This window comes from Tiliqua scincoides, chromosome 1 (assembly GCF_035046505.1).
Source record: "Tiliqua scincoides isolate rTilSci1 chromosome 1, rTilSci1.hap2, whole genome shotgun sequence".
Lineage (NCBI taxonomy): Eukaryota > Metazoa > Chordata > Lepidosauria > Squamata > Scincidae > Tiliqua > Tiliqua scincoides.
The window spans coordinates 193,898,452-193,911,195 of record NC_089821.1 but is presented as its reverse complement, the minus strand read 5'-3'; the positions used below and the strand labels follow the sequence as shown (position 1 = coordinate 193,911,195).

At 40.8% G+C, this 12,744-nt stretch overlaps 1 protein-coding gene across 1 annotated transcript in view; it reads left to right on the top strand.

The window, feature by feature from the left end:
* Nucleotides 1-12,744, top strand: part of PDSS2 (decaprenyl diphosphate synthase subunit 2) — a 98,297-nt gene that overhangs the window by 33,528 nt on the left and 52,025 nt on the right. The window lies entirely within an intron of this gene.

Below are 12,744 nucleotides of genomic sequence, written 5' to 3'. Positions count from 1 at the left end.
CAGACAAACTCAGATTGACTTAATTTGGGGGAATTAGCAATACTACAGAGTGAGAGGTTAAATGTAGAACTGTCTGAATGTTTTGGGATCATCGATGTGGGTGAGCAGTGCAAACAACCTCAAAGTGCCTCAGAATTAGGCTACCAGTATCCATGAGACTGAGTTTTTCAAAAGAAGATAGTTTATTTAGCAATATAGATAACAAGGAAAAAGGCACATTTACTTTCAGTTACCTCACTGAGGAGATTTGCAATTAGAAAGAATACATATAAAGGGCTGCATTTGAACAAGCAGGAGTTAATTGGAAAGAAAAAGGAGAGAAAGTACTGTAGTTGAATGACACTGCGCTGAACTGGTTTTACTTCCTAGCCAGCTAGCTGAAGAAGTCAATTAGTGGGAATTTTTGAAATGCACACATGAAAATGGACACTTTAGAAGAGAGAGAGAAGGAGCTGTTGTGAGTATAAAAGAAAGAGGAAAGGATTACCAATCCTGTTTTGCTGGGCAGTGTTTGAGTACAAAGTCTGTCTAAACGCACTGGGTGATTACTGTTTTTTTGGAAGTGGGAGAAAATACAACAAAGGGGTTTGCTCCTTTGAGTCAGGGAAGGTAGCTCCTTGGAGGGCAAGGGTTAGCTACCAAGGCAAAGGGGCTCAGAAGCTTCCCAACTGCAGGACAGCATTGCCAAGCAGGGAGTCTTCCTGACTGCGGGTAAGTCTGGAAAAATGGATAGCATGCAGTGAGAGACTTTTTGACCACAGGGACAGTCCAGCAAAGCAAAGAGCATGAAGGGAGTCTCTATGGGAAAGAGTCCTTAAAATGCACAGCAGGACAGGCACCTTGGCAAGATGATCAAAACCCTTTGCACGGGCTGCTTACAAGAAATATGACAAGTCAGGGATGCCTCCAAGAAGAAAAGAGAAAGAAGTTCTATTCCCAGAGCAAGGATAGTTATAGGACTTTGCACAAAGAAACAAAAGCGTTTCTTGGCTGACTGTAGAATCTAGAGCAGTGGTTCTCATACATTTAGCACCGGGACCAACTTTTAGAATGAGAATCTGTCAAGACCCACTGGAAGTGATGTCATGACTGGAAGTGAGGTCATCAGGCAGAACAATTTTTAACAATTCTAGGCTACAATCCTACCCACACTTATCCAGGAATAAGTCCCATTTACTCTCATTGTTAAAAGAATATACATAGTAGCTTGTTAAAAGTACAGGTCTGTAACATTTCCCCAATGCAGTCACATACCATGGTAGCATCAAGTATAATATATTGAAAATATTGAAATGAATGGGGACACATCTGAAATTGGCTTGCGACCCACCTATTGGGTCCTGACCCACAGTTTGAGAAACACTGATGTAGAGCTTCTCCATGGGTATGCAACCAAGAGTTCCTGGATTTGATTGAGTTTTAGAGTGTCCTTCCAGGAGCACACAAAAGTCTTGATTTCTCCCCCAATCAGAGAAGTTCCTGAGAGATAAAAGGCATAGCAGAGTATGTACTGCACTACCCATGCTCCTGTCATTGATGGGAGAGCTTCTTGGCCTAGGAATGGCATAAGGAGAAGGCTGCTGAAGTGACTTGGCCCTTTGAAAGCTGGAATTTATGGTGCAACAGAACTTGTGCTTGTAGCAATTTTGTCAGGGTGGAGCACCAGTATTTGAAAGACCGTGGAGGAAGAGACGCACAGATGTCCCTTATCACTACAGCCTTCCTTCCCTTTAATTTGCCTGAACTCCCCTGAGAATTCAGCATTACTTTACCCTCTTCAGGGCAAAGTCCTGCCTAGCTCACAGGATTGCCAGCCAGAAACCAAAATGAAGTTAGGTTAGACTGCACATGTATTTGGGGAAGGAGGGGAAGAGGACAATTTATAACACTTGAATAATACAAATGTTACTCTGATAACTCTCCCATCATGTGTTTGACTCTTGGAATACCAGATGATTTTTATTGTGGTTCGAAAAATGAAAAAAAAATTTTTTGAAACAAATGCCACTTACATATATGTCATTATTGTTCATTTATTGATAGACTTACAAACATTTGTATGATTGCTTTCCTGCTATATTGGTATGGTATGTAGAAATATTTCAGGGAAACACTTGGGCAGATGAGCATCTATTCACAGGTTTAGTGGTGTCTGTACATAATTGGCAATGAATATTAATGGGAATCTGTTTACCTTAGTTCAGTTTGTCTTGTACAGTCATTGCAAATTATCTTAACTGAGTTTAAGGCCTGAGCATAAAATGCAGAAAAAAATATGGAAGAATCCACCTATTGTCTATGTGTACTAAATCAGTATTTAGTACTTCCGCTTGTTCGCCCATTTTTTCCCCTTAAGAAAATAAAAATAATTTTATATAATCCAAGATTACATAAAAAGTAATGATAGAATAAATATGCCTGTATATTGGTAGTCCTAGTCTACTTTTGATTTGCTGCAAATAAGACCTTCTAGTTCATTTCAGTAGATCTACAATTTAAAATTTGTGTGTTGGTTGTGAAAATGTGTGCTTACTTCTGAATGGTAACTTTGTGTTGAGTCAGGTCAGCTCAAACTATCACTGTGTTTTGTTACAATGTAAATCATAGCTATGTTCTGGAGCAGAAAGTTCTTGGTAAATTTAAAAGATTAAAAGCACGCAGAAACACTGTTCTCTCTATCCTCTGAGTCCTAGTCAGGAGAGATTTTGGGAGCCTAGCTCCTCCTTACAGAAACTGTAGGTCCCCTCACTGAATTCAGTAAAGTAATTTTAATCTAACATGTATTTTGTTTTTTCAGTATCTCATTGACTTACAATGGATACCCACATCTATCAGTAACTTTTACAAATTGGTCTGAATCCTTCCTAAAAAAATATGATGTCCCCAAGCTTCCTCCATGTAGGCATAGTGCAGGCAGAAGAAGGCATGATGATGAATATCATAGCAATGACAGGTGTCCAGGGGACCTGCAAGTACCACCAGACACCACCTCTAGTACCACTGGTTAGGAAACACTACTCTTATGCACAAAGAAAGTTTTTTTGCTGCCTAAATGTGAAGATTTTGCTTTTGTTCAAGTTGCTGTTTCTCCTGAGAAGCCAGTCAGGAGATTGGTTCTCTCTGTAATATTAGCCTTGTGAGTTTGCTTCCAATTTTTCTTCCAAGTATTGAAATTTTAGCTGTATAGGGGAGGATGCCCTATATTGCATCCAGACGAATCCCTGGTTATACGGTGTGACTTGTTAAAGTAATACATTGGATTTTAAAAAAAATAAAATCTTTAGCTTACAGTGCAGTCCTGTTGTATGCCTACCCACAAGTAAGTTCCATTGTGTTCAAGAGGACTTATTCATAGGAAAGTGTATATGTCTATAGCAGAGATTCCTAAACTGGGGCGATGTGAAGCCTCAGCCAAGGAAGCTCCCTTGCTGCCCCCTTAAGGGTCAGGGTGACAGCAATGGTGGCACCACAATCTCACTGCTGCTGGGGAGGAAAGGGTTTTTTTTAAACTTAACTGGGGTCACTATGGCTCTCTGAAGGGTTTGGGGAGCTCACAGCCCCCTCTTCAGGCCTCCCTGCACCTTCAAAGTGCTGCTGTAATTTTTAAAAACCTCTTCCAATTGTGTCATAAGACAAGGGGGTTCCCTTACTCCATGTAGCATTCCCACAGCCCTTATGGGTTTACTTGGTTCTACAGCAGTGGAATCTCTGGTGGAGATTCAAGTACCCTGTGTCAGACTTGTAGGCATGGGAGGGGGAATAAGATTCAGCAGCAGCCTCCACTGCCATCCCTGTCCCCCTCTGGGCCTGAAACATCCAGCAGGCCGCTCTCCCCTTCCCAGAAACATCTCTTCCCCATCCTCCTCTGCCCCCAAACAGGGACACTTACTGCAGCATGCTTTTCTTTGCTCCCACTGGCACTGGCCTGTCCATCAGTGCCTCTCATTGCCCACTGGCGGCGAAGTGCCTCATGGCACTTTCTCAACAGCCATTGCCTGTAGTGCATGGGCCACTGGAACTGCCCTTGCATTGCATTGTACTGCTCATGTTTTAATATAGTATATTTTTATTTAGGACTATGCAAGTATTAATCTATTTTGTTATATATCTAAAGCTATACTTAGAGTAAATTGCCTTTATCTCTCATAGTACCCTCTGATCTAGATGATTAAAAAAAAAAGATTTAAGGACCTTTGATCTACCATTTCTATAACATAAAATGCAACTTAATATTTTCATGACCATAATGGCTTTAACCTTGTGTACTAATTTGAATATTCTTGTAGAGGAAGACTCTTAAATGAGACACAAATGGAGGAAAAATTGCTAATGCTGGCACTGTATATCTAATGAGTATTGTGTAATAAACCATAACCTCTTCAGCAGTTCTGCAGAAAACTGTGTGATTATTTTGGATGGATAGTCCTTTGTGTATGGCTCATTACCATCTGGCATAATCGGTATTGATATAGCTTGTAATTGTGAACTATTTGACATGCTTCTTTTATAAGTGTGACATGTCTGGATGGAGCTATTGTATAGGAACTTTAATAGAGAGCTAGACATGCCATCTATATTGAGAAACAGAATAAGCCTTTATGATCTGGATCCCAGTCTAGATATTCTTATGCACAGCAAAGGGCCTTGCACACAGATCATTCCTGCCAATCAAATGGTTGGGTCTGTCTGTTCTGACAGTGCAGTTCATACTTGGAGTGAAAGGGAAGGGACTGTGCTTTGAATCAGTCCCCCAAACAGGTGAATGGTGATGTCAGGTGACTGAGCCCAATCCTGAGCTCGGCGCTTCGGCTTTGTGCCGGAGCACACTGTCGCAAACGTGCCATAAGGCACATCTGCAAGGCTTACTGCTGGGCCAGCACCTGTATTAGCCCGGTGCTGGGCTAGCGCTGGGCGGGCGCCCATCCTCCGCTGATCGGTGGTCTCATGGACCGCAGAGCTGCGGCACGGTAAGTGGGGGCGGGAAGGGGCGGGCAGGAGGTGTTCCGGGGAGGGGGGAGGGGGTGGAGAGAAGGTGGGGAGGCGGAGAAAGAGCAGGCAGGAGGCGTGCCGGGGGGAGGGAGGGAGGCGAATCCCATGGAGCTCTCCTCCACCTGATCCAAGGCGTTCGTGTGGGGCTCAGCGCCCTACACGAACGCCTTTACCTTAGTGCTGACCTTTTAGTCGGCGGTAAAGTGAGTAGCCCCATTGCGGGGCTGCTTCCCTTACCTGGGCGAGGGGGATGAACGTCCCCTTCTCCCGAGGCACTGCCCATTCTCAGTGCCACTGCAGCCACGTGCCCCGGGCAGCTCAGGATTGGGCTGTGTGTGAACCATCTGTGCCCTTGCTGCTGCTACGTTCAGAGGATTCCTCCACTTCCAGCACCCTTTCTCACATGTTTAATAAAATTAAGGAACAACAACCTATTTAGAAATAAAGAAGAGCCTTATATTGAAGTGGTATCAAAGCAAGTCTCTTCCATTAAACTAGTACTGAAGAGATGGATTCTACATTATTTCATTATTTCATGTCTTTTAATGTATATTTCTGCTCTTTTTTTAATATGATGTTGCCTGTGCCTGTTAAATTGCAACATCACAAAACATGACCTGCTCTGAGGATATTAACTAAGTTAATACTGTAGCTTCCTGTTAAAATCTGTCTATATGGTATAAATTATGTTGATAAAATCTTATATATGACCATTCTGACATAATCACATAATTCAGTAGGGCTTTCTCCCAGGTAAATGTGTGTAGGATTGCAGCCTAACACAGCAAATCATAAATATAATTTTTGAATCAATATGTGAACTATGGTGTTTCACAGTAACTTACCTTTCATAATGAAAGCTCTAACTGTAGATTTAAATTACCAAATCTCATAGTTAAAGCTTTCTTAAAATTTTCTCTCACTCATTCACTCTTCTACATGGCAATCCCAGTGATTTCCCATCCAAATTTCTGATCAGGTTTGCACCCACTTTTAGGGCTCTTAGACCATGTATTAGTATCATGTTTACATAAATTATGGCTTTGGGTTAACTTGTGCGTCATGTTTTTTTGCATATGAATTTTTTAATGGCTTAGGAAAAGATTATGCTACAGATATAGAAGTCTACCTAGGGATGGAGTAACAGTTATGTTTAAGATGATGTTCTGACTCCTTTAAAGTAGTTGTGAAATGTTCACTTATGCGTAGCATATGGAGTGGAAAAATATTTCAAGCTATACGTGAGTCAATAGTGTAGGGAGTTATTTAGAAGGTGTTCCCAAGATATAGTCTCCATGAATAAAGTATTAAGGTGATTCATTATAACTTTTTTAAAATACTAAGTATTTTCCCCTTGTTGTTTGCCAGTGGCGTAACTTCATGACAGGAAGCTAGATATATTATTTTTGTTATTGTGATATAGTTTATCCTCTGTTTTGTGATGTGTTATCTCTTTTAGCCACACATTGGGGCTGCAGCATATACAGTTAATGTACAGTTCAGAGCATAAGCCATGCTGAATCAGACTAAAGATTCAACATTTTGTTTCTTATCAGAGGCCCGCAACCAGGGCATTTAGCTGATAGCTGTCCCCTGACATGCAGAAGTATACACGAGGTTCCACATAGGCGTGCTGATTGGGAGCCCATGGTACACCTCATGAATTTATGTAATCACCTTTTAATGTTCTCTAGGCTAGTGCCCATCGCCATGGCAGTGAACCTGTTGCGTGAAGGAACCTTTTGACTGTCATAAATCTCGTGCCAGTCACATTCATTGGATAACCCCATGTTGTAGTGTTATGAGGGAAGAGAAAACCAACATTTCTTCTCCACTTTCATTTTAATTTTTATAATGCTATCCTATCATTCACTTCCTAAAAAGAAAGTCCTTTAGGCTGCTAATAATTAATAATTTTTAGATTGTGAGCCCTTTTGGGACAGGGAGCCATTAGATATTTGATTTTCTCTGTAAACCGCTTTGTGAACTTTTTGTTGAAAAGCGGTATATAAATACTGTTGTTGTTGTTGTTAATGATTAAACTATGCATTAAAAACAGTGAATTTTTTTTAAAGCCACCAGTTCAAAAAACCACAAAAGCCACCAACTGAATTAGCACATGGAATGAAAGGAGAGACCAAAACCAGACAGAAACTACCTACATTTAATTTCAAGAATAGTATGTGAGGGAGCAACTAGAAAAATGCCAACTGGGAAATATGGTTCTTCAGTTACTTGCAGAAGAATGACAATGAGGTGGTAATCTGATCTCCTGATGCAGGGTATGGAGTCAAGTCACCACAGAAAGGTCATCTCACATGTAGCACATGTAGGTGTAGGTTTACACCTCACATGTAGGTGGAGTTTTAGAGTTAATATTAACAGTATTTATATACTGCTTTTCAGTGAAAAGTTCACAAAGCAGTTTACAGAGAAAATCAAACAACTAATGGCTATCTGATCCAAAAGGGCTTACAATCTAAAAAGATGCAGAAGTACACCAACAGCCAGTCACTAGAAAAGACACTGCTGGGCCAGTTATTCTTCCCCTGCTAAATAAAAGAAGAGCACCCACTTGAAAAAGTGCCTCTAACCCAGATTAGCAGGGGTGAGTTAATATGATAATAATAATAGAGATAAACTTAATATGTATTTAATAATAGAGTTAACATGTATTTATTATATACACAATCTTGTCCTCCTATGTTCTGCTTGTTCTGCTTTCCCAATTTATTTAAAGGTCTTACATTTGATATTTTATTAGTAATAATATTTAAGTGCTTTATTAATATGTGTTGTGCAAAGACTAAAGTAGGCCCCTGGTGTAAGGATCTGTAATGATTTAAGAGGTTAACAAAAGAGCTAGGATGAATTAATATGAATTGTGATGATCTATAGACATGATGCAAAAAGAAAAAGGAACTGAAATGGAAGAAGAAAGAAACTGTTTGCACACCATCAAGGTGTAATGAATGCTGATGGAAGTACCACTGGGAAGAGAAGAGCCAAATGGCCATTTGTCATGGGAGGCTCTTTGTCTTGTCACTCAGGTGCATCAGGTAGAAATGCCAGTGCAAGTTGCCACTTGCTAATAAAATGTACTCATACACAAAATTTCTCATACATAGTTGTGTGACATTAAGAACAATTTATTATTCCAAAGAAGCAGCCATAAAATGAAATAATTTAGCTGCAGGAGATATGATCCAGGCCCAGCACTGCATCTAGTAATACCGGCCTAGCTCTGGGTATGTGGGAGAGAATTCACTGGGGGAGGAGGCCATTGGTGTGAAAATATCCATGTACATGGGGCTGGTCTGGGTTCCTCAGCTGTTCTTAAGTAACTCTGTATTTTTAAAAAGAAAAATATGTGAGGACAAAGAGCCCTCAGATGTTGGCCTCCTTGTTTCTTTTTAGAAGTTATTTTAAAAGTGTGATCCAAACACATATCTGATTTATATACATATTTTGTAATTTTGCTTTATTATTGATGCAGTGCTCTGATGGTTGTGTCATTTTGTTAGACACTATATTGTGGTTTCCAGGACACAACACTTGATCATTGTTATTATGAATGCCCATTGATTGCTATGTAATACAATCCTGAGCAGGACAGTGCCCTTCAAATGGAAGGCTATAGTAATACATCTTGAACATCTATATGTGCAGTGTTCTGTGCACTGCATTTTCAAAAAGGTTCCCATCTTGTTGCCTCGGAATCTGAGTTTGTGACAGGACTAAGAGACCCGTCTCTGTGGGTGCCACTTCTTCCAGACCCGATTTATACTAGTGCAGACTTGTGTTTTTTTTTGTTGTTAAGAAGACAGTTGCAAGTAGTTTAGCTGAACACAACAGAATTTGTCAAAACTTTTACTAGGGATGAATGCTCTATGATGGAGTTAAGAAGATGTGAGCACGAGATCTTTAAAAAATGCATTCCACATAATCATAGCTTCTGCTGTCAATGGTATATCAAATACAGCAGAATGCTTTAGGTGAAAAATAAGGCGTTTGCCCTGCAGGTATATTTGGCAAGCTGTATCGTATTACGATTCTTTGCAGTACACTATAATCTGATCAAATTAGCTAGTATTCAGTACTCAACTTCTGTTTCAGAACCATATCACATCTTGACACAGAATCTACACTACCATGCCCAAAACAGCTGTATACATCTGTGTGCTCATATAGAAGAATCTGCTAGCTAGCTGTAGCTTCCTTGTACGCATACATTCTCTCAGTGAAAGAGAAGCATGGAGATGCATGTATCAGTGTCTGCGTGTCCACAGTGTATACCTTAACTGATCTTGCAGTATGTGCAAAACTTCTGCTCCTGTTTGCTTCCCAAACAGACTATGTTTTGAATGCGTTCTGATCTGTTTATGCTAGGGAGCATTAGTATCCTCTGAGCCAAAAGTAGCCTTACTGGCTATTAAGCACCTGAATTCTGCATCCCAAGCATTTGAGGGAGTACCCAATACAAATTTACATTTGTGACTTTTCCTTCTTTTTCTGGTTCAGTGTTAGGAGACAATGTAGGTGATAGCAGTGCCAGAAGGGTAAACTGATAGACCTCAAAACACCAGACTCTCAAAGTTCAAGAGGCTGGTTTAGGAAGGAATATGAATTGCCCAAAGAGTGGGGATGGTTTTGGGATAGGTGGGACAAGTTGGCATGGTGATTATTGTTGATAAAGGAGATTAAATCAGTACTGAAACTTAAGTGTCTTAAACTGCAGTTTGTTTGTGCAGCTAAAACCAAAACCATGAAAGGGCTTGTAACACTTAACTGTTTCATAAGCCACTGTAAGAGTTTTTGGTAGACAACTTCTAGAGTCTCCTATGGACAGAACTGCAGTTAGCAACTAATCTCTACAATGAGTGCTATTGTTAAAGCAGGATTGTTGAAGATGCAGAATTGAGTATACAGAAGGCTGATGAGAAAAATTGAACTTTAAAAAATAATTTACAGTCAGCACTCTAAATGTACAAGTTCACTCTCTTCAAATTCACTTATCTATGAGGGGCAGAATTGTCACCTACCTCTCATTATTTGCTATTCTTTTCTCCTTATCTGTGAATACTATGCTGGTGTGCTCGGTAGGGGGTTTGGCTCAGCTACAGCAGGTATGTGGGTGCAAGAGAGGTTACAGGAGGAGAAAGAGAAGAGACAGTGGCATCCTCACAAGCAGAATGCAACACCGGTGTCATGCAGGAAGGAAGAGAGGAAGAGGTGCCTATACAATATATAGCTGACAGGGGAGTGGGTTGTGGTAATTGTGTCCAGCCAATTTTATTCCTCATTTTTCTTTTTAGAAAATTGTCTGGATTGGGTCAATTTTCTGCATCAAACAGGCATTGGTATTGGTCCTTGGAGAATCGTTGGACACATTTGTTCCTGCGTCCAGACTTGCCTCACCATCTTGGGCATCATCTCGGGGACTCCAGCTGAACCTTCACATTCAGGAGGTCCTCTGAGGTGCTCCTTCTGCAGGCTTGGCATCTGCAGATATTTAAATCCGATGAGCCCACAGATAAGGAGGGCCACTGCAATCTGAAGAGCAAGTGACACAGTGCTAACATGTAGCCAACCTAAAAGTCACTGCATCCAACCTAATGGCTCTGCTTCTAACCCGACATCAGTGGAGAGTGGCTAGGTGTTTTCAGTGGTGAGGGAAAAATAATGTACATGTGCTCAATTGCTCTTTTTTCCTTTTAGTTTTCCACATGTTTTGGAGGTTTTATTTTTTAAAAGTAGATTCTTGAGTGGTTCCCAAATTGGTGGGTTGCAACACACCAGGGAACAAGAAGCGGGCTGTTCCCTCTTAAGGGGAGTGACCCAGGAATGAGTGCCCGAAGGTGCTGCAGAGATTGTGGTGCTGTGGGGACCCAGGGGCTTTTGTACTTATCTGTGGGGTCAGCGCTGGCCTCTGGCAGAGTCTAGAAGGCTCACAGCCCTCTCTGTGAGCCTTCCCACGGCTGCACAGAGATCCAGTTGCTGATTAGAGCTCAACTCTGGTTTCCTATCAGAAGCTCCAGCAACGACCCTCAGGTAAATGTAAAAGCCCCTGGGTCACCATAGTGCCATAATCACTGCACACAATTGGGGCCTCTCTTGCAAATACTACAATCTCAGAATCCAAGTAGGACTTTGGGAACTGCTGTTCTAGGGTTTGAGTCATGGTGATGTTAACATAAGAAGAGCCTCACTGGATCAGGCCAATGCCCATTTAGTCCATCTTCCTGTATCTCACAGTGGCCCACCAGATGCCTCAGGGAGCACGAAAGACAACAGGATACCTGCATCTATTGCCACTCCCTTGCATCTGACAATCTGAGGTAGCCTACTTCTAAAACCAGGAGTTTGCATACCCATCATAGCTTGTAACCTATGATGGACTTTTCTTCCAGAAATCTGTCCAGTCCCCTTTTAAAGGCATCTAGGCTAGAAGCCATCACCACATCCTGTGGCAAGAAGTTCCAAATATTAATTATACACTGGTTAAAGAAATATTTTCTTTTTTTCTTTTCTAACTCTCCTGACACTCAATTTTAGTGGATGTCCTCTGGTTCTGGTGTTACTGCCCTCCTTATCAGAGGTTTACTTATGAAGGGTTAAATCTTTTGCTTTAGGCAACAGAATTTTTTTTACCATTCTGACCCTTTCTTCCCTCATCTGACATTTCTGTATGTCATTGTACCATTTGGCAGCATGCAGCCATTTTCTCTGTGTTTGCCTGTGGGCACAGGAATAGCATTGATTTTTCCAAGGAAGAATAATTCATTAAACTGTATTTCATATAGTGGCAATGTTTGAAAGCTCTGCACAAGCTCATTCAAACCATCTTGTATTGATTTCAGGAAGTTGCTTTTTTAGTATTCCTTTTAGGTTGTTATCTCTGAACCATGATCTGAACTAATTTTTGTGTCTTTCATGTATTTTAGTGTACTTTTTATCCTATGATTTGTTTAAAACAAGCAAAAACCAGTCCTCCTTAATCTCTTGTGGTAGTTACTTGTTCATTATTATATTGAATAAGCTGAATACAAACCATTTTACAAATTTGCTATTCTGAGGTCTTCTAGGAGAATTTTGAATCCTTGGAAAATGCCTAGAGCTATGTCATAGATTCCAGTGAAAAAGGATAACTTTACCATAATTGTATTTGGTTTAATAAAAATTAATTGTGATGTCAGTGGGTGTCCACTGTCATTTAGTTGTTCGGTTCAACAAATACATGAAACATAGTAACAATGTACAGTAGTTACCTAAACAATATAGGTGCTGTTTGGAGAGCAAACAGACCATAGAAACGTAAGAAAAAATAGTAAAGGTCACTTTAAGTATGACACCGATGTATTTGTGTAACCTTTTTGTGGTGAGATTGGCACATGTCAGAAGATTTTTGTTTCCTTCATTAAAAGCTTATTAAAAGGAGAAGCAGGACAGTTGTGGTTTTGCTTCAGTAGCTGGGGGAGGGGGGTCAGAGAGGCAAGCCTGATCTCCTCAGGATATTAATGTGTCCCTTCAGCTGGGGGAAATGAGCCATCACTTGAGAGAGCTGCAGCTTTATGTGCTTATCACTAGGGATCCCCATATGTCTTGGGATCTGCAGCAGTCAGAAATGACAGACCTCAGTTGTTGAGAGTAAAGGGTTCTCATTGATATTCATGGCAGGTATCTCAGCTCAATCTGCCCAGAGCAAGTCTGTTTAATGTTGATCAGCTGTCCATCTGATAAACTGAATTGATATGG